We start from the raw sequence: 19,343 nt of genomic DNA on the forward strand, positions 1-19,343 counted from the left end.
CTAAAAACGAATAAATTGTCATTCATCTGTTGCACAAAAGCAACAAGAACAACTAAAACAAAATAGAAACGATTTACAGGCCAGAGTCTCTATCTATTTATAACATGTTTGCAGCGTTGAACAATGTAGCCAATCACAGACAAATGTGTTGGTTTCTTGAACGCCAATCAGATGCATTTAATATAGAATCCCCTCACCGCTCAAAATGGACTTTTTGTTCAGTGCTGAATTCTGCATACTGGCAAATCATCTGATTATAGCAAACAAAGTGTATATATTATGAAAGATTCATTGTGTTTCATTTATAATAGCAGAGATTTGTGAAATCGCGATGAACTGAGATGTTAAGGGCTATGAGTGACTGTATCTTACATTTTGTGAAATAGTATCATTAGTTAAAAATAAAGTTTGAAATGCTTCCTGTTCGCATATTTCATAATAAAATGACAAATACCCTTTCTGAAATAATTTTTTTTTTGTCATCATTCATAGATTTCATGTTAAGATGCACTACCCTCTTCAAAATACAGCTGATATATTGTTGTACTTATTATTTATTGGAAAGTTTGCCAATGGATAAATCAACTAATCCCAAAAATAAACATTAGATTAACCGGAAAAATAATCGTTAGATTAGTCGACTAATCGAAGAAATAATCGACAGATTAATCGACAACAAAAATAATCGTTAGATGCAGCCCTACATCTGACCATAGAATCCGGTCCCTTTTGAAGATCCAGTCGTGTCTGACCACTGAATATGCTGGAGTTTGTTCTTGGAGGAGCGAGGAGGATTTTTCTTAAAACCCTCCCAAACAACATGTGGGGATGTAGGGGTTGTTTGATAATTTTTTTTTTTTAGGCTTTCTGACCCCAAGACTCAACTAATCTCTGCAATTCTCCATCTGTGATCCTTGGAGAGTCTTTGGCCACTCAAACCATCCTCCTCACTATCCATTAAGACAATATAGACACACGTCCTCTTCCTGGCAGATTCGTAACATCTTTAGTTGATTATAACTTCTTAATTATTGCCCTGATGGTCAAAATGGGGATTTTCAATTCTTTAGATATTTTCTTACAGCCACTTTCTATTTTGTGAAGCTCAACAATTTTTTGCTGCACATCAGAACTATATTCTTTGGTTTTACTCATTGTGATGGATGATTAAGGGAATTTGGCCTTTGTGTTTCCTCATATTTAAACTCCTGTGAAACAAGAAGTCATAGCAGACAATGTCATGTTCCTGACCCTGGTGTGCTAAAAAAGGTAAATATTAATGGGAATATACTTCAGAGATATTTTTCTCATAAAAAATTCTAGGGGTGCCAACAATTATGGCCAGCGTGTTTTGGAGAAAAACATTTATTTCATAATGTGATTTACCCCCCAATTTCAATTCTTTTACTTCAATGAAAGGTTAGATTTTTGTGAATTTTTTGAATGAAAGATCAAAAGGATAAACAATGCAGATTAATTTTTTACAGCCATTTTTTGTCATATTTATCAGGGGTGCCATCAATTTTGACCACGACTGTATGTATGTGTATATATATATATATATATATATATATATATATATACAAAGCATATAATATTATTTTATATATATATATATATATATATATATATATATAAAATAATATGATATGCTTTGTTATGCCAGCAGCCATATCACCCTGTAGCCCAAGACTGGTTGCCCACTGAGGCTAAGCAGGGGGCTGAGCCTGGTTAGTACCTGGATAGGAGACCTCCTGGGAAAACCAGGTTGCTGCTGGAAGAGATGTTAGTGAGGCCAGCAGGGGGTGCTCACCCTGTGGTCTGTGTGGGTCCTAACGCCCCAGTGTAGTGACGGGGACACTATACTGTCAAAAGAGCACCGTCCTTCGGTTAAGACATTTCTCAGGCATGCCTTCATCTTTCTGCAAAATGCTTTATGTAAAAATAAAGTTTTAAAAAGGGGGTCTTTGATCCCTCTTTTGAAAGCATGAAATATGGTTGGTAGAAATTTTTATTTTAGCATTGTTGCTCACCTCATATGTGGTGGAAAAACAAGGCAATTTTCTTAATTTCTAATACAGCACATTAACACAGTATATTGCAGACCTAAATGGACAACTTAAAAAGGGTTTTTTAAAACTTAAGTTTTTCATGGTAAGGATGACTTTTGTGTGGAATTGCCCATTTGAGGCTTGACACATTCACGTTGCCAGATCTAGGGGGGGAAAACAGTAAACAAGAATAACCCCATAATAAAACAATTATTATTATTTTATTTATTTTTTACACCAGACCAAAATATCACAACCAGCACCTTCCCATTTTAATAATCCCATAAACTTGATCACTTAATGAGCCAAAAAACTAGCCCAAAAAGGCTTAAAAAAAGTGAAGATGGCAACACTGCAAAGGAGTGATCTGCTTAGCAGCCTTCCACCAAATACAACTCCACTGCCTTTGAGTTTTTGCTCACTGTAGTATTATTTTGGTCAAAAATAGCAGATTCCAAAAATGCGAGACTCCAGAACGTTTTGTTTTCGTTAACACAAGGAAAAATTTGGGGGATTCACTCATGTATTTAAATGCAGTTGTCACTCCTTTACCGTATGTGGCTTTTGTTCATTTGCCTGATTCTGAAAACCAGAAACATTATTTGCATGGATGATCAGTCAGTCATCGGCAGAGCAAAAGGATGTGGCAATCATGCATGACTGACAACATTAATGAAACCCTATCCTTCTAATAGCAAAACAAACATGCTAGTATCAGTCATTACCTTTACTCTCTCCAGTGTAGTCCTTGACAAGTGGCAAACAGAAAGTGTAAAAATCAATGGCTGGCAAAGATTATATATATTTCCATGCATTATATTTTCAAAACCAGAATTTCCTGACAATACGAGTGGTGCTGTGCAACACAAAGGTATGACAAGATAAATCTATGATAAATCTATTTATGATGCTCTCTAGTGTCATCATGTGTATGAGCTGCAGGTGAAAATCAAAAAACACTTAGAAAACTACATTGCCTCAACAATCTGTACATTATTATGTAGCACAAATAGACAATGGTTATAAAGGGTCTGAACAGCAAATTTTATATTCGGTATGAGCAAGACTTCTGCGCAAATAAACTGTGCAAAACCCAAAGTATACTTTGTTTTTTTGTGTGTATAATAGCGTACATACATAAGAAATAGTAGAGCTGCACGATTAATCATCAAAAGATTGTGATCTTAATTCAAACACCCATGCAATCTCATTCCTAAATGACAACGATTCTGCAATGTCTATTATGGTACGTGCGTCATATTGATGAACAATATCAGTTCTTAAACCCCAAGAATTGAGCCATGGAAAGATGTCAGTAAAACAGTTAAACAATAGACCTGTGTCACATAACGTTACATTTATCTCAGAAAAGCCATTCAATGACCACAGCTCGACAGTTAGCATTTTTGCTAAATATGCACTATATTGCAATATATGTTTAACCTGTTCTTCAAAATGTAATGTAGGCATATGTTTGAATAAGTCACTGTTTAACTGTTTATATTTCAAAAACAAATTAGAAGTAGAAACATGGTTAGGTAATTCTTTTTTTTTATTTTTATAAATTTAAGTTAACAAGTAAATAAGTTAATAAGTAAATACAAGGAAAATAAGTATTTGAACACCCTGCTATTTTGCAAGTTCTCCCACTTGGAAATCATGGAGGGGTCTGAAATTGTCATCGTAGGTGCATGTCCACTGTGAGAGACAATAAAAAAAAATAAAAAAAATCCAGAAATCACAATGTATGATTTTTTAACTATTTATTTGTATGATACAGCTGCAAATAAGTATTTGAACACCTGTCTATCAGCTAGAATTCTGACCCTCAAAGACCTGTTAGTCTGCCTTTAAAATGTCCACCTCCACTCCATTTATTATCCTAAATTAGATGCACCTGTTTGAGGTCGTTAGCTGCATAAAGACACCTGTCCACCCCATACAATCAGTAAGAATCCAACTACTAACATGGCCAAGACCAAAGAGCTGTCCAAAGACAGAGACAAAATTGTACACCTCCACAAGGCTGGAAAGGGCTACGGGGAAATTGCCAAGCAGCTTGGTGAAAAAAGGTCCACTGTTGGAGCAATCATTAGAAAATGGAAGAAGCTAAACATGACTGTCAATCTCCCTCGGACTGGGGCTCCATGCAAGATCTCACCTCGTGGGGTCTCAATGATCCTAAGAAAGGTGAGAAATCAGCCCAGAACTACACGGGAGGAGCTGGTCAATGACCTGAAAAGAGCTGGGACCACCGTTTCCAAGGTTACTGTTGGTAATACACTAAGACGTCATGGTTTGAAATCATGCATTGGCACGGAAGGTTCCCCTGCTTAAACCAGCACATGTCAAGGCCCGTCTTAAGTTTGCCAATGACCATTTGGATGATCCAGAGGAGTCATGGGAGAAAGTCATGTGGTCAGATGAGACCAAAATAGAACTTTTTGGTCATAATTCCACTAAACGTGTTTGGAGGAAGAAGAATGATGAGTACCATCCCAAGAACACCATCCCTACTGTGAAGCATGGGGGTGGTAGCATCATGCTTTGGGGGTGTTTTTCTGCACATGGGACAGGGCGACTGCACTGTATTAAGGAGAGGATGACCGGGGCCATGTATTGCGAGATTTTGGGGAACAACCTCCTTCCCTCAGTTAGAGCATTGAAGATGGGTCGAGGCTGGGTCTTCCAACATGACAATGACCCGAAGCACACAGCCAGGATAACCAAGGAGTGGCTCTGTAAGAAGCATATCAAGGTTCTGGCGTGGCCTAGCCAGTCTCCAGACCTAAACCCAATAGAGAATCTTTGGAGGGAGCTCAAACTCCGTGTTTCTCAGCGACAGCCCAGAAACCTGACTGATCTAGAGAAGATCTGTGTGGAGGAGTGGGCCAAAATCCCTCCTGCAGTTTGTGCAAACCTGGTGAAAAACTACAGGAAACGTTTGACCTCTGTAATTGCACACAAAGGCTACTGTACCAAATATTAACATTGATTTTCTCAGGTGTTCAAATACTTATTTGCAGCTGTATCATATAAATAAATAGTTAAAAAATCATACATTGTGATTTCTGGATTTTTTTTTTTTAGATTATGTCTCTTACAGTGGACATGCACCTACGATGACAATTTCAGACCCCTCCATGATTTCTAAGTGGGAGAACTTGCAAAATAGCAGGGTGTTCAAATACTTATTTTCCTCACTGTATATATATATATATATATATATATATATATATATATATATATATATATATAATTTTTTTTTTTTTTTTTTTTTTTTTAAGGAATACATACATACATTTTACAAAATAAAATAGTAATACACATATCGACCAATAAAAACGAAACACAGACCAACAAAAATACGAGGATAGAAAAAAAAAAAAAAAAAAGGTAGAGAAAAGAAAGACCTTTTGAAATACATGTCCTTTGGGGTATTCAGTAATTTAACATCTTTTACCCCATCTCTAGTCCCCAGTTGGTAGCCTACATCACTATAATATTAAATGTTAACATTTAGGCCTACTGATTTGTATAAGCTACTTACATTTAAATTGCAACTTTTTAATGATACAATTATGTTTCTATAAAAAGATGTTGAAATATAGGGCTGAACGATTAATCGCACTTTCCATGTAATCGCACTTAAATCGAGATGGCTTATCGCGATTTTAAAAATCGCAAAGGCTGCAATTATTTTTTTATGCGCAGTTTGTCATTGATGTACAATGTAAACGCTGCTTCATCTGAAAGCACTGTGAGTTTGAGTCACTTATAACGTGCATTTGAAAAAACAACACGTGTCAAACATCTTTCCAAAACATGAGAAGCATTTATGAACCTCTTGTCCAACAAGTAGTTTAAAATTTCTACGACAGTACAAATACAATGAATATGCAATATAGTGCATATACTTAATTATTTTCCACACACTTGTCCCGGCATTTCTTGTGCATGGCACTCTCCCCGTTCAGTCAAGCTCTCGCACTTAAATTGTGTGAATTAGTGATGTGGATAATACGCGGCTCGGGCGGGCCAAGTCATAAAAAATACAATTCCAATTAATCGTGCGTGGGTCGCTGGTGAATGAAAGATAAATCAACAATATGTTGATTTTAAAAAAGAAGAACTCTCATTTGAGTAAAACGCAATGAACGTACGTCACTTTTTTTTACTTTCGTTTCAACAAAAACGTATTATAACTCTTAAGGGAAAACCAATCAAGGAAAACATCTCTAGAGCACCTCCTAGTGGTCATTATATAAAACCTCAGAGAAATTGCTTAATAAATTAACACCCTTAACAAAAAATACAGAAATTATTCTGATAAAAGTGTCATGTTGGAAATATTAAAGTTTTTTTTTTGTCAGGCACTAATTTGCAGACTCCGTAATCTACGCTAGTAGTTACAGGGCCAAATTGTTTAAAGTGAAATAAACAAAAATATAATTTAGGCCCTACTCACACTCAAGCCATCCTAAGTGTATTTGACTTTCTTCATTCAGCCAAACACAATCAGAGCTATATTAAAAAATATCCTGGCTCTTTCAAGCTTCAGCCTATAATATGAGTGAATAGTAACAGATTTTTAAGCCCAAAAAAGTGCATCCATCCATCACAAAATTGTAATCCATATGGCTCCAGGCGGTTAATAAAGGCCTTCGGAAGCAAAGCGATGCGTTTTTTTAAAAGAAAAATATCCATAGTAATAAATTTATAAACTGTCGTCACTAACTAGCTAAATTATTCGTATTATTGATAAAAACTTTATTGGTTCATCAAAAAGAGGTTCGCTTAAAATTGAGAAATTAATATTTTTAACACAGCCCTACTATTTCTCTCTAGAAGTTATGATGGATAAAACGTTTTCATACTCCTTTAAACTGGTTGTGCGTTTCTCTTAAAGGGATAGTTCACTTTGAAATTAATTTTTGATATGTTTTAGCTTACCTCAAGGGCATCCAAGATGTAGGTGTCTTTGTTTCCGCAGTAGTTTCAATTTTGATATTTTTAGGTCAAACCGTTCTTGTCTGTCAGTCATATAATGCAGGTCGATGGTCACTGTCTCAAAACCCAAGCACAGAGTCCAAATTGAAACAATTCCCCATCGTCCAAATTAAACAATTCCCCATCGTAAGTACACATTGATGGCCTAAGACACGAAACGAGCGGTTTGTGTGAGAAAACGAACAGTATTTATATCGTTGTTATCTCTTGAACACAGCACACGTCCAAATGATCTGACGGCGCGGGCGGGTATAGATATATAAATAGATGTCGCCTTGGCTACGGTTTCGTTCCAATGAACTGCAGTAGCGAAGGCGACATCTAGTGTATACATCTATACCCGCCCGCGGGCGGGTATAGATGTATACACTAGATGTCGCTTGGCTACGGTTTCGTTCCAATGAACTGCAGTAGCCAAGGCGACATCTAATATATCTATACTAGGGCTGTACCAGAATAGTCGAGTATTCGAATATTCGTTCGGTGGGTTGGTATTCGATTTTAAAATTTGACATTCGAATATTCGTTTTAATTTTAATTTTATTTTTTCACACCTGGCATCCCCCTAGAAACTGTTCCCATTCGCGCTTGAATGGGGCTGTCATGCATTTTCTCAGATCGGATAGTTCTCTCTGATTTATCAATATGAACAATGAACACATAAATGTGTTTTTGCAAAACGGATATGAATCCGAACTTCAAATCCCGCGCTATAGGCAGATGTGATGGAGTGCACGTCACTAGCAACAGATAAGCTGCATTTTACTGATCGTCAGCTAAAATTTCTAAATCAAAGACCGCAATATGAGAGCGGCAACAGCCCTGGTAAGATCATTTCGATTCTTTACTTTTAATGAAGTTGATTGTGTGTTAAAGCATCTGCGACCCACTTTCACTTTGCGATAGTTTGCACGTTGGCTTTATGAATAGATGCTGATCTGCGGTGACGCGTGCTGTAGGCTAAGTAAGCATCGTCATATCTGGCTATAACATGATATAGCCTAAAACACCCTCTCACACGGTTATTGTTTTAGTATTTTTGGGCGAAATACAATACTCTTATTTTAGAGCGCAGAACAGCGGAGTTTGTATGGGCAAAAGTGCATGCCTGAGCTTGTAACGTTAGTCTATAAGCTGCGTTGCTTTGACATTGTGGAAATAGAATAGAAACAATATATTAGCCTACCCTTTACTGTGTCAGTAATTACTGTGCTGCTGATTTCTGATTTGAGAGTTATTTGTTACTCAGAAAAATATTAGGCTGTGTTTTGTATCAAGTGCAGTGTTGCGCGTGAGGCGCTCGCGCTGTTCTGTATTAAAAGTTTATTAATTCTGAACGTGTCACGTCTCGCGTGTCTATATTGCACCAAATGTGACACTGCACTCGTGAAGTCGATTGGATGAACGGTTCTAAATGCAAGATAAATAATCTAAATGCAAACAGACAGACGCATAGAGATTCCTGCCTTTATTAGAGAAAGAATATGTTCAGCCCCCTCCCTCCGAAGCTTTGAATATTCGATGTTAATTCCTGTCGAAGCTTCGAAGCTCAAAAAATGGTATTCGGACCAGCCCTAATCTATACCCGCCCGCGCCGTCAGATCATTTGGACGTGTGCTGTGTTCAAGAGATAACAACGATATAAATACTGTTCGTTTTCTCACACAAACCGCTCGTTTCGTGTCTTAGGCCATCAATGTGTACTTACGATGGGGAATTGTTTAATTTGGACGATGGGGAATTGTTTTAATTTGGACTCTGTGCTTGTGTTTTGAGACAGTGACCATCGACCTGCATTATATGACTGACAGACAAGAACGGTTTGACCTAAAAATATCAAAATTGAAACTACTGCGGAAAAAAAGACACCTACATCTTGGATGCCCTTGAGGTAAGCTAAAACATACCAAAATTTTATTTCAAAGTGAACTATCCCTTTAACCCCCTCCCAAAATTGCTCAATAACCCAGGCATCTGTTGCATCTCCAGTAGTTTGAGTAGAGATTAGGGTTGGGCGGTATTACGGTAATATCGGATACCGCGGGATCTTAAAATAGCACCGGTATCAGTTTCAATACCGTCATTACCGGCACTTATATAGCCTATAATATATATAATTTATTTATTGCCTAAAAAATGCTTATGTGTGGTTGCAGTTTGGCAATATTTCTGGTTCCAACCGAATGAGAAGGGAGAGGCGGTAAATACTGACGAGGCAATTTGTAAATTGTGCAATAAAAAGGTGACCGCGAGAGATGTAAACACCTCTAACCTAATGTCGCATCTCCGAAACAACCCCCACTCACTGCTGCCAGGATGCATTTTGTTCTCGAGTTCATTAAATAAGCGCATTAAGTTTCGTATTTGTTAAAATATTATAATGTTATTTTTTCCATCTTTGTTGATTATGAAAAGTGAACAGCACAAATAAGATGGGATGCATTGGGAGTCAGACGATTTGACCACTTCAATAAATTTCGTTTTGTAAAAGGCCTCTTTAAAACGAATTTCGTTTTGTGTAAATTTTATCTAAATTTTAATAAAATTTTCATCAACCAATTGCCTGGATTTAATATAATCATGACATGATGGGCGCTGGCATGCCGCGGTCACTTGCATTGAAATCTCATAAATTAACCGAAATTCAGTGTAGGCTATGCCTCACAGACATGACAAATATATATAAATAAAGCTTGAAATTTCTTTAAACGAAACAATTAAAAACGAAAGAAATAGGCAACTCACTGATTAGGCTAAGTAATCCATGATGTGCATTTCTAGGCGCGTTCATACGGAGATGCGATCGTCAATTTCATTAAACGAAACAATTCAAAACGAAAAGAAAAAGGATTGTGTAATGATTGTGTCACATGATTGTGTCTCTGATTGTGTAATGATGTGCATTTCTCTCTATAGGCGCGTTCACTACAGAGATGGCGATCGTCAACTTCCATCTTTGCAGAAAAGTTTTATTAATAAAAATCAATGGACACGCGTCACCGGATTACAAAGGCATTTCTTGCTTGTTGCACGCACACAGATATTATGTTGAATAATTTTAATTAGTCACGGTAATACAGTATACCCCGGTAAAATAGGGAGGAGGTTTGACGGTATCAAAATTCGAATACCGCCCAAGCCTAGTAGAGATAAAGATTGAAACCCACATGTTCATATATTTCTGTAAGAACACACATCAACAAGTGACTTGACCAACATGTACCGTCATTTGAAAATAATAAGGTTAATCAATAATGCCTGCTGTTGTTTTGACAAGTTGCCTGAAAAAGATATTCGATCTCCAGCATTGATCTTCATTAACACAGCAAAGGATGCCAAAGTGAACGAAAGAGAACGAAAAAATAAATAAATAAACATGTAAATAAAAAAAGTGCAGATGGAGCACAAAATTAAGGTAGTAGTAATAACGAATTTGTAAGGCCTGACAAACTGGTCTGACAACTCCTGAACACTGTACAGTTGGAAAAAAAAATGCAGCACAGCTGAAGTTAGCTTTAACAGTTCATGCTCACAGAGAACATGTTAAGACAAATAAGCCTAACCTCTGAAGAAAAACTGACTGTTACATGTCTGTGCTTTGTCAATTCTCTGGCAACCCAGCCCATATTCAAATACTTTACAAAGTAACACTGAACAGAAACTCGCACTAAAATCATTCAATTAGCAATCAAGGTCCATTATAATGTATTAACATTATTATCTTAATAAACAATATAGACAATGCAACAAAATGATCAACACTTGAATTATGTACAGAACATACACTGACACTCCTGCAGCTTTGCGTCACCTCCCTCTAGAGAAGGAAACGTGAGCAAAAAACACCTTGGGCCACCATTTTACTGACACTGTAAAAAATGCAAGAACAATCACGGGACAGCCAGTGCAGTGACAATGTGCATGTGATGTGAACAGCATAATGTGGACTGCAGGGATATGATTATAAAATGAATAAAAAACATAACCAACCACATGAATGAGTCAAACATCCCCACAGTAGAGAAAATGTACCGTGCCAAAGCCTGACAAAAATGAGACGGAACTGGACTGACTGGTTGTGTAAAGTGACCTGGTGTCACTGCAGTATTTACATAGCTGTGAGAGTTTAAAGTACAAGCTAGATTTTAGCTCAAACAAGCCCCAGACATACAAACACATGGCACAGATCCAAAAGACTGAGACTGTCATGCAAAATACCACATTACCATAAAAAAAAATACCATACAGATATAGGTTAGTACTTATAGAACAGACTTTCTTTGGAAGAACACAAGATGAGTAAATATGCACAATGTCCTGTGTACAGTTTTCCACACAAAAAAGAATAAATGAGGAGAGGTTAACAAAAAAAAAAAAACAGAATCAAGTCTGCCTTTCTTACACAGAACAACCTCTGGACTGATCATCTGGCTGGAATGAGAGGTAGAGTTGTGTATCATCAGTGTAGCAGTGATAGAAAAAAAACAAAACATGTCAATTAAAAGTATGCTAAAACACTTGAACCGTGTGTTCAACCAAGTATCTACCTTTCTTACACAGAAAAACCTAATTTACGATAACCAGTCTGGATTTAAAAGCGACCACTAAACTGAGACTGCCCTGCTCTCGGTTATTGAAGCCCTGAGACTGGCAAGAGCAGCTTCCAAATCCTCAGTTCCCATCCTGCTGGATCTGTCTGCTGCGTTTGACACAGTTAACCACTAGATCCTTCTGTCAGTGTCAACCCTCAAGACGAAGGGCATCTCAGGAACCGCACTCCAATGGTTCAAGTCTTAGGCTACCTCTCAGGTAGGTCCTTCAGGGTGTCGTGGAGAAGTAAGGTGTCTAAGTCGCAACATCTTCTACTGGGGTGCCTCAGGTCTCAGTGCTTGGACCACTTCTCTTACATCAATATGTCATCACTAGGATCTGTCATTCACAAACATGGTTTGTCGTATCACTGCTATGCTGATGACACACAACTCTACCTCTCATTCAAACCAAATTATCCGACGGTAGCTTCTCGCATCTCGGACAGCCTGTCAGAAATTTCTTGCTGGATGAAGGACCACCACCTTCAACTCAACCATGCGAAGACAGAACTGCTTATGGTCTCAGCCAACCCAACACTTCATCACAACTTCTCCGTTCAGCTAGATTCGCCAACCATAACTCCATCAAGGGCAGCCAAGAACATTGGAGTTTACTCTCAGTTTATTTGCTTCTATTTAGAACACTTGAATGATTAGGCTATCTAATCAAAATAACAATATGTATTGTAGTGATAAAAACAATAACTGAAATAGAATGCATTTCTGATTTGTTAATGTTTCTGTCGGCTACATGAACATATCAATGTTGAGAAAGCAATCACGTCACTAGTTTTAAATATTAAACTTCGCCGGCTAATGAATACATAAAAGTGACCAGCTGGATATAAACTAATGCAAATAGATGGTAACAATTGCGAAATAAAACATTTGGGTCAGGTCTGCGTGTGTTTTTGTCACATTGTTTTAACCGCTTGAGGTAGACACTACTAATGTTAGTCCTCTCAGACTCGACGGCAAACATACTTCTGTTCTTTCTCTGCTAATGCAGCATTTAGTCAACAAATGAATTACTTTATAATGACATGGCAATATGTACTTTAATGTTATGTATTCATACCGTTTTGCTGTCTATGTTTTAAATGCGCATTTGAAGTGTCAGCGCTCTCCGTATGTGTGATCTCCCTGCTGCGTGCAGACTCACGTGTTAACGTAAACAACTCAGCCATTGATAGTTTTTACTTGGCCTCTAGAGGCGGCTCTCGCTCTGTATGATGCCAGCAGTCTCTTCTCAGCGCTCTCATACTGTGTAATGACTGCACACACTTCTCAGCCGATCCAGCGACGGACGCAACCCGGAAAAACTATCAGTGTGGATTTTTTGCCGATAATGATAGTTCCACCAATCAACTATCGGTACCGATATATCGGCAAAACCGATGAATCGGTCAACCTCTAAAATATACATCCACGAAACTTTATATTTGGTCTTTATTCAGAGAAAATATTTTAGTTTGTAAAATTTGTTTGATTTGACACGGAATGACCCAATTCATTTAACTGTAGTACGGAGATGAAAACACTAGCATGAACATTCTTTTAGTCTAGTTGGTTAGAACTGCACAAATGCCTTTGTGAGTAAAAACATGCAATGCGAATCTTCTCATCAGCCACGTTTGTTGTTGTGACTTTTATTTTGACGGTTGGGCAGACATTTATTTTGATGCCGCTGAGAATGCCAGAGCACACAGCGCTCCCATTCTCCATCTTCATTAACGATCTGTTTAACAGTCCTCTCTAATACATTTTTAGATAGAACTGTTAAACAAAGAAAGTAGACCGTATATGAAAAAGTAAATGCATTTGCCGTGTGGTTGATGTCCAATGTCACTAGCTGAGCAGATATCCATAATCATGTTTCGCTTGGCCTCCTCAAAGTTGCATTGGATTTTCTCCTTGGCTTAGCGTAAAGGTTGAGAGATCCTACTATTATTAGTAGTAGTATTATGTAGTGTAATGTAGACTGAGACACTAGGCCTATATCACAAAAGAGGTTTGAGTTTCCTTTAAAGTTCAGGTACAAATGCACTGTTCGATTTACATACTGAATATGAGTTAGAGCTCTAAATTTTGAACTCTCAAAGTGCACCAGATTTATGAATTTAAAGGCCCACTGAAGTGCCTTGGAAATCGCAGCTTTGTATAATGCGTTGACGTAATTTAACAGGAAGCTAAGGCGGGACAATATTTGATAGCTCCTCCCCCTTTTCACATAGCCAATAGCATTTAGTTTATCTCACAGACTGCAGTACCATGGAAGCAAATTCGAGCGCTGATGATACGTTGGATTCAATAGTAGAGGTGTGAATAAATTCTAGCCATTTCATTCTTAACCAACGTACAGTTGGAAAACAGAATAAAACTCGAGCGTTTGAGCAACCGAACACACATCTCCAGCCCATATTGCTCCGTGACGTGTTAACAACGGTCGCTTTGGCCAGGTGTTATTTATAGCATAGGGGGCGGGACGTTTCAGATTCTAGAGAGCATTTGATTGGACAGAAGATGTGATGAGAAGCTGAAGTCCGCGGTGATCCGTGATCCATTTTAGCGGAAGTGAGAGACTGTAAGTTTTGAATGCTTATATCTCCTAAATGCGAATTTTGTAATTATTTTGGAACACACCAGCTTATTCATTATTCATGCATACCCTTATCGCCAGGGCTTTGAGACTTTTTTCTTTTTTCTTTGTGTTCATACCAAAGCGATTTTAACTGGCAGTGCGAAATGTGCAAATTCACTCCCTGACAGTAGATGATGGTTATTGATAAGTACCCCAGTACACAAGTGTGGCGCAGCGCAACTTTACGCTTCTGACACTCCCTTGTCACACAGAAGAAGAAGAGAGCCAGTATTTACGTGCTAGGGCTTCAGATGGAGCGGCATTTACAACACAGAGCCGTAGTTCACTGACAAGCTGAGCCATATCGCATTAATTATCGCAGGCGATACGTCCGCGATAATTAATGCGATATGGCTCTGCTTGTCAGTTAACTACAGCTCTGTGTTGTAAATGCCGCTCCATCTGAAAGCAGGTGATGGCAATTTACTACTAATCAAGGAACCGGCTTTACTGACGAGATGCGCCTAACAATGTCATTTTACACCTGCCGGTGTGCATACTCACATTGGCGCCATTTGTTTAGTCACAACTTCAAGGCGTTAAACGTTGGCGATAAGCGCGCGCTATAATCGTCCTGGTGTGAACGAGCCTTAATGCTAAAACCTAAAAAAAAAAAAAACTTACATTTTGATTTCAGGGGGCCTTTAACTTTAAAATGTACAAAATCTTATTCCGGGGGGGGGCATGCCCCCAGACCCCCCAAGAGGGACAGAGGTCCACCCACCACAGTTTCACAAAAATCCTGTGGGAAACACTGAGCTCCTATTGCGCTGGGTTAGTTAGACCAACTCTGAAATAGGAGGTAATTTAGTTCCCCCAAAAGGCGCTCCTAGAACTAAAATCATTCCCAGTTCCTGCGGTGCGAACACGCCAAAAAGCGGGTACTTCAGCCATTAGGGGCGAAAGCCCCTATAGCCTGAGACAAAACCTTAAGTTGCTCAGAGAACTAAAATGACATCACAACAGCAATTTCAGGATGCTCACAGTGCACTTCATCATCCTAAGAGCATCAAGAGCTCTGACCTCAACTAAACAATCCTTCATTGTCTGACAGTCATTGTTTGATGTGCTGACTAGATGAATGGAGGTTAAATGAGACACAGTCAAGCTTGAACTAGGCCATTTACTGAACAAAATCACTGCAACATTTGCAGGACACACAGCCACATTTTTCATTTATGATTAACCCCGAGTCCACTCTGTAGGCTATGGAAGCTCATTTCCACAACATAAGAAAACAATCCTGCTTTGGTGAATCTTAATTATGACATAAACTGTAATAATTATGACATACTCTCATAAGTCATAATTATGAGATAAAAAGTCAGAATTATGAGATAAATCCAAATTACGACCTACTACTAAATCATAGCCTTTATGAGATTAAAATGTTGAATCTGACACAAAAAGTCAAAGTTATGAGCTCTAGCCTATAGCCAAAACTATGGAATATAGCCAACTGTCATAACTATGAGATGAAAAGTCAAATTTATGACACAGGCTACTACTAAGTCATAATTATGACATACTGTTAGTCATAATTATGAGATTAAGAAGATTAAATTGACACACTCTTTAATGAGATAAAGTTACAATTATGACATACTAAGTGATAATTATGACATACTAAATCATACTTACGAGATTAAAAAGAAAAAAATCCTGACATAAAAAAAAAAAATTAACTTAGATTTATCTTATCTTGGTAAGGTCATCATTTTAACTTTTTAATATCATAACTATGGCACAAAAATTAAAAGTTATGACTTAGTATGTCATAATTTCACATTATTAATATCTTAGTATGAAATAATGACAATTTACCAAAGCAGAAATGGGTAATAAGCTGGACACCGCCACCAGCAAAATTACACAGCATTCAGTTTTCACAGTACAAGTCATGACTTTTAAATGTAATAACTATGACAAAAAAGATACAATTATTATTATTATGTCAATTTCATCTTTTTTGTCATCATTTTGACTAAGTCACTTTTGCCAATTTTCCCTTCCCTGAACTTTACAATAAATAGAACAGCACCAGTTATTCTAATTCCTGCAGTATGAGGTCTCAATGTGTATCTGGCAGAAAACAAACCCCGAGGTTGCCATTTCTGTGTTTCTACCTGATCATTACCTGTGCCTGCTGAAACTTGCCCAGCCCAACTGAAACCATGTGGGGAATGCAATGAATTCGTGCATGTCAACGACAAATAAATGAATATGACCGAGTCACAAAACACAATGATGAAAGTCACTCAACATAGTATAAATCAGTGTTGATGATCACATGGTGAAAAGGTGAATCACAGAACGGATGCTAACCTGACTCAAAACATAAGTCACTTTTTCATTAACTAAATTACATGATAACATTATTTATACAATTATTCCCTAGACGTTTGTGTTTAAAAGATTTGCTTCGGGTGTTTACATTCTTTTTAAAATTGTTTATCATTGTTAATTATTTCCTGGTTTGCTCAGCTGATGATGTTTTGAAACAGCAACAGGTTGTTGAGCTAATAGCAGTTAGCGGCTAATGTTTCACACCAAGTCAAAACAGTAAAACATCACCTTTTATTATAAATGACGACATTTATACAACTTAAAAAGCATTACCTGTGTGAATGTGTTAATAAAATCCCTCCATAAAACTTCTTAAGCCGTGAAGAGTTTTAAACGCGGGTCCCCCAGGTTAACCTTGCGGCTGTCAGTCAAACTCTGTCAGATCCACAAACACAAATGAGATGAAACAAAGAAACATCCGAAATGTTCTTGGATTAATATGTCCTAATCCAACAACCTCTCATGGCGTTGTTGTGGATTGAGTTAGTTCGGTTAACCCGATGTCAACTCGTGTTTATCGACCGCAGCAGTTGGTTGACTGTCAGGTTTCTACCTTCTCTGATCAAGCGCGAGATCACGGGTTGCCAGGTGTCTCACCTGGAATTCCTCCTCTGCAAAACCTGTGGCGGTTCGTTCTCTTCCATGGCTGGCAGTCTGGCATATCATGTGACAAGGAAAAGCTCGAACTTGCCAGCAAAATCGTAAGGTTGCCAGGTTGCCATAATAAATCCCTCCTTCTAAATGTACATTTTGTACAAAGTCCTGATTTTGCTCATTTATTTATTGTACATTTCATAATTACATTTTATATTTAAGTTGTAACATGTTGTTGTATAATGTTTATGTTACTAATTGTATTAACTAAATATATTTTTATATATGTTATATTATTTGACTGGACTGCAACTACCAAGTCATCATTACAGAATAGAAAATAAACTGGAAACTACCAAGCACTACTATTCTTATACATTTGTTCTTTACCAGTATGTGCAAAAATGCAAATGTTATATTTGATTTGATGTACATGTATTTTAAATTTCAATTTGACTTTAATAATAATAAAAAAGTGTTATTCTCTAAAACTCGATCACTCTTTCTGTCTTGTTTCTAAATATGAATTATGTGTTTGGAGCCTTTACCAATTGCAGTGTTATTTCTGACATACTATTATAGTTTTGTAAATATGTTTGTTTTTATTTTTATGTTAAAGTTTAGTTAAAGGTTTAGTAATTTTGTGGTGTGTTTTGTCATTTTTATTATTTATTTTTTATTTTTTTATGTCTATATAGTTTTTATTATTATTTATTTCAGTTTTACTTCTAGTTATTTTAGTAATAAACTAAATGAAAATAAGAAATGTTGTCTTGGTAACTAAAAAATGAGTTTACATTTTTTTATATTTTATTTTATTTCAGTAAACGTTTATTTTATTTCAAATGATGGAAATGTTTGTATGGTTTTGATTTTATTTGACTATAATAATAATAATCCATGTTCACAGCACTCACAGGACATTAATGGCTGGAAGGGCATCCAGCTGATGTGTGGAACTTGTTCCACTAATCACGCATGCCATCTAGTGGCCATAATTAAGACTACAAGCAAAACAAAAATCAATTTGTAAAGCCAATTGCTTATTTTGGTAGCATCCTCTAAATGTCTCTATAAATTCTCAGTTTAGAATAAGCCATATTAGTCAGTTATTCTGGTAATATAGTCTCTCTATTTACTTTAATCATATTGTTAAAGAAAACTACCAGTTGACCTCTCTTCCGAGGTCAGGGTTGGTCGGGGGTCTGGGAGTGTGCCCGAATTCGTGTAAACAATATATTGATTCACGATGATAGAACTGATTGAGATGCACCCTTAGAAAAAGTGACAACCAAGGAAACAGAAAGGAAAAGCAGGAAACAATGAGAAACTAAAAGTCCATGAAACACAAAACTGAAACTAGACTACACGTACAGACATATGCCATATCAGTTCTTTATGTTATGTATAAGTGAAAAGTCCATGAATTATTTTTTACTTATGACAGTCTTTACAGTCATGCAGGACGTGTTTTATTAACAAGTTGGTCAGAGGCAAGTATAGCTGCTAAAACAAAACAAAAACCTTTCCAGTTCCTCTTACCATCATCAGATTTTCAAATGTGATTTGAAATGTGTAGCTTGTTACAGAAAACATTAAAACTAGCATAGATAGCATGCATACTGCATTATGTTGGCTTATTAGTGGTTTATCACAGTATTTAAACAGCACAGAGTTTATATAAAGTCTGCCGTCGAATGGATGGGCCCATTTTCATTTCTGCTTTTATTCAAGCTAAAAACATTTACCCTCACACATCCATCCTTATCTGTGAAATAAAAGCGTAAGTCTCCATGTTTAGAAACGTTCTGAGATAAAAGACAAAGCAGTATGCATTTTTAAAGGTATTTTAAGAATCAGTAGACAAAAGTAGGAAAATGAAGCCAGTGAAGTGTAGTGGAACATCTATAAATATGGCACCTTCTGGCAGCACCCGAAATATACACAATGTATGCTGTTTTCAACAGCCTATCCCGCCAGGATTTGACTCTCTAAATGCTCTGCTTAAAGTTTAGCTTAGTCTCTAACTAATGTGAATTTGCTGATCAGCGTTCTGAAGCGTTTTTTTTTTTTTTTTTTTACTGATTCTCAGCCAAATTTTACCAAAAT

The 19,343-nt window shown here is 37.1% G+C and overlaps 1 protein-coding gene across 2 annotated transcripts in view; it reads right to left on the reverse strand.

The window, feature by feature from the left end:
* phactr4a (phosphatase and actin regulator 4a) overlaps positions 1-17,328 on the reverse strand; it is an 80,400-nt gene extending 63,072 nt beyond the window's left edge. Inside the window, exons 1-2 of one of the 2 annotated variants that reach the window (XM_084422509.1) lie at positions 17,098-17,311; positions 16,914-17,015 (exon numbers count right to left, since the gene is read on the reverse strand). The gene's annotated coding sequence lies outside the window, so the exon portion shown is untranslated. Of the gene's footprint in view, positions 1-16,913 lie in introns of both variants that reach the window. The other variant, XM_084422512.1, reaches the window with a different exon arrangement.
* Between the last annotated feature and the right edge of the window lie 2,015 nt (positions 17,329-19,343).

The sequence above is a fragment of the Rutilus rutilus genome (assembly GCF_951802725.1).
Source record: "Rutilus rutilus genome assembly, chromosome: 11".
Taxonomy (NCBI): domain Eukaryota; kingdom Metazoa; phylum Chordata; class Actinopteri; order Cypriniformes; family Leuciscidae; genus Rutilus; species Rutilus rutilus.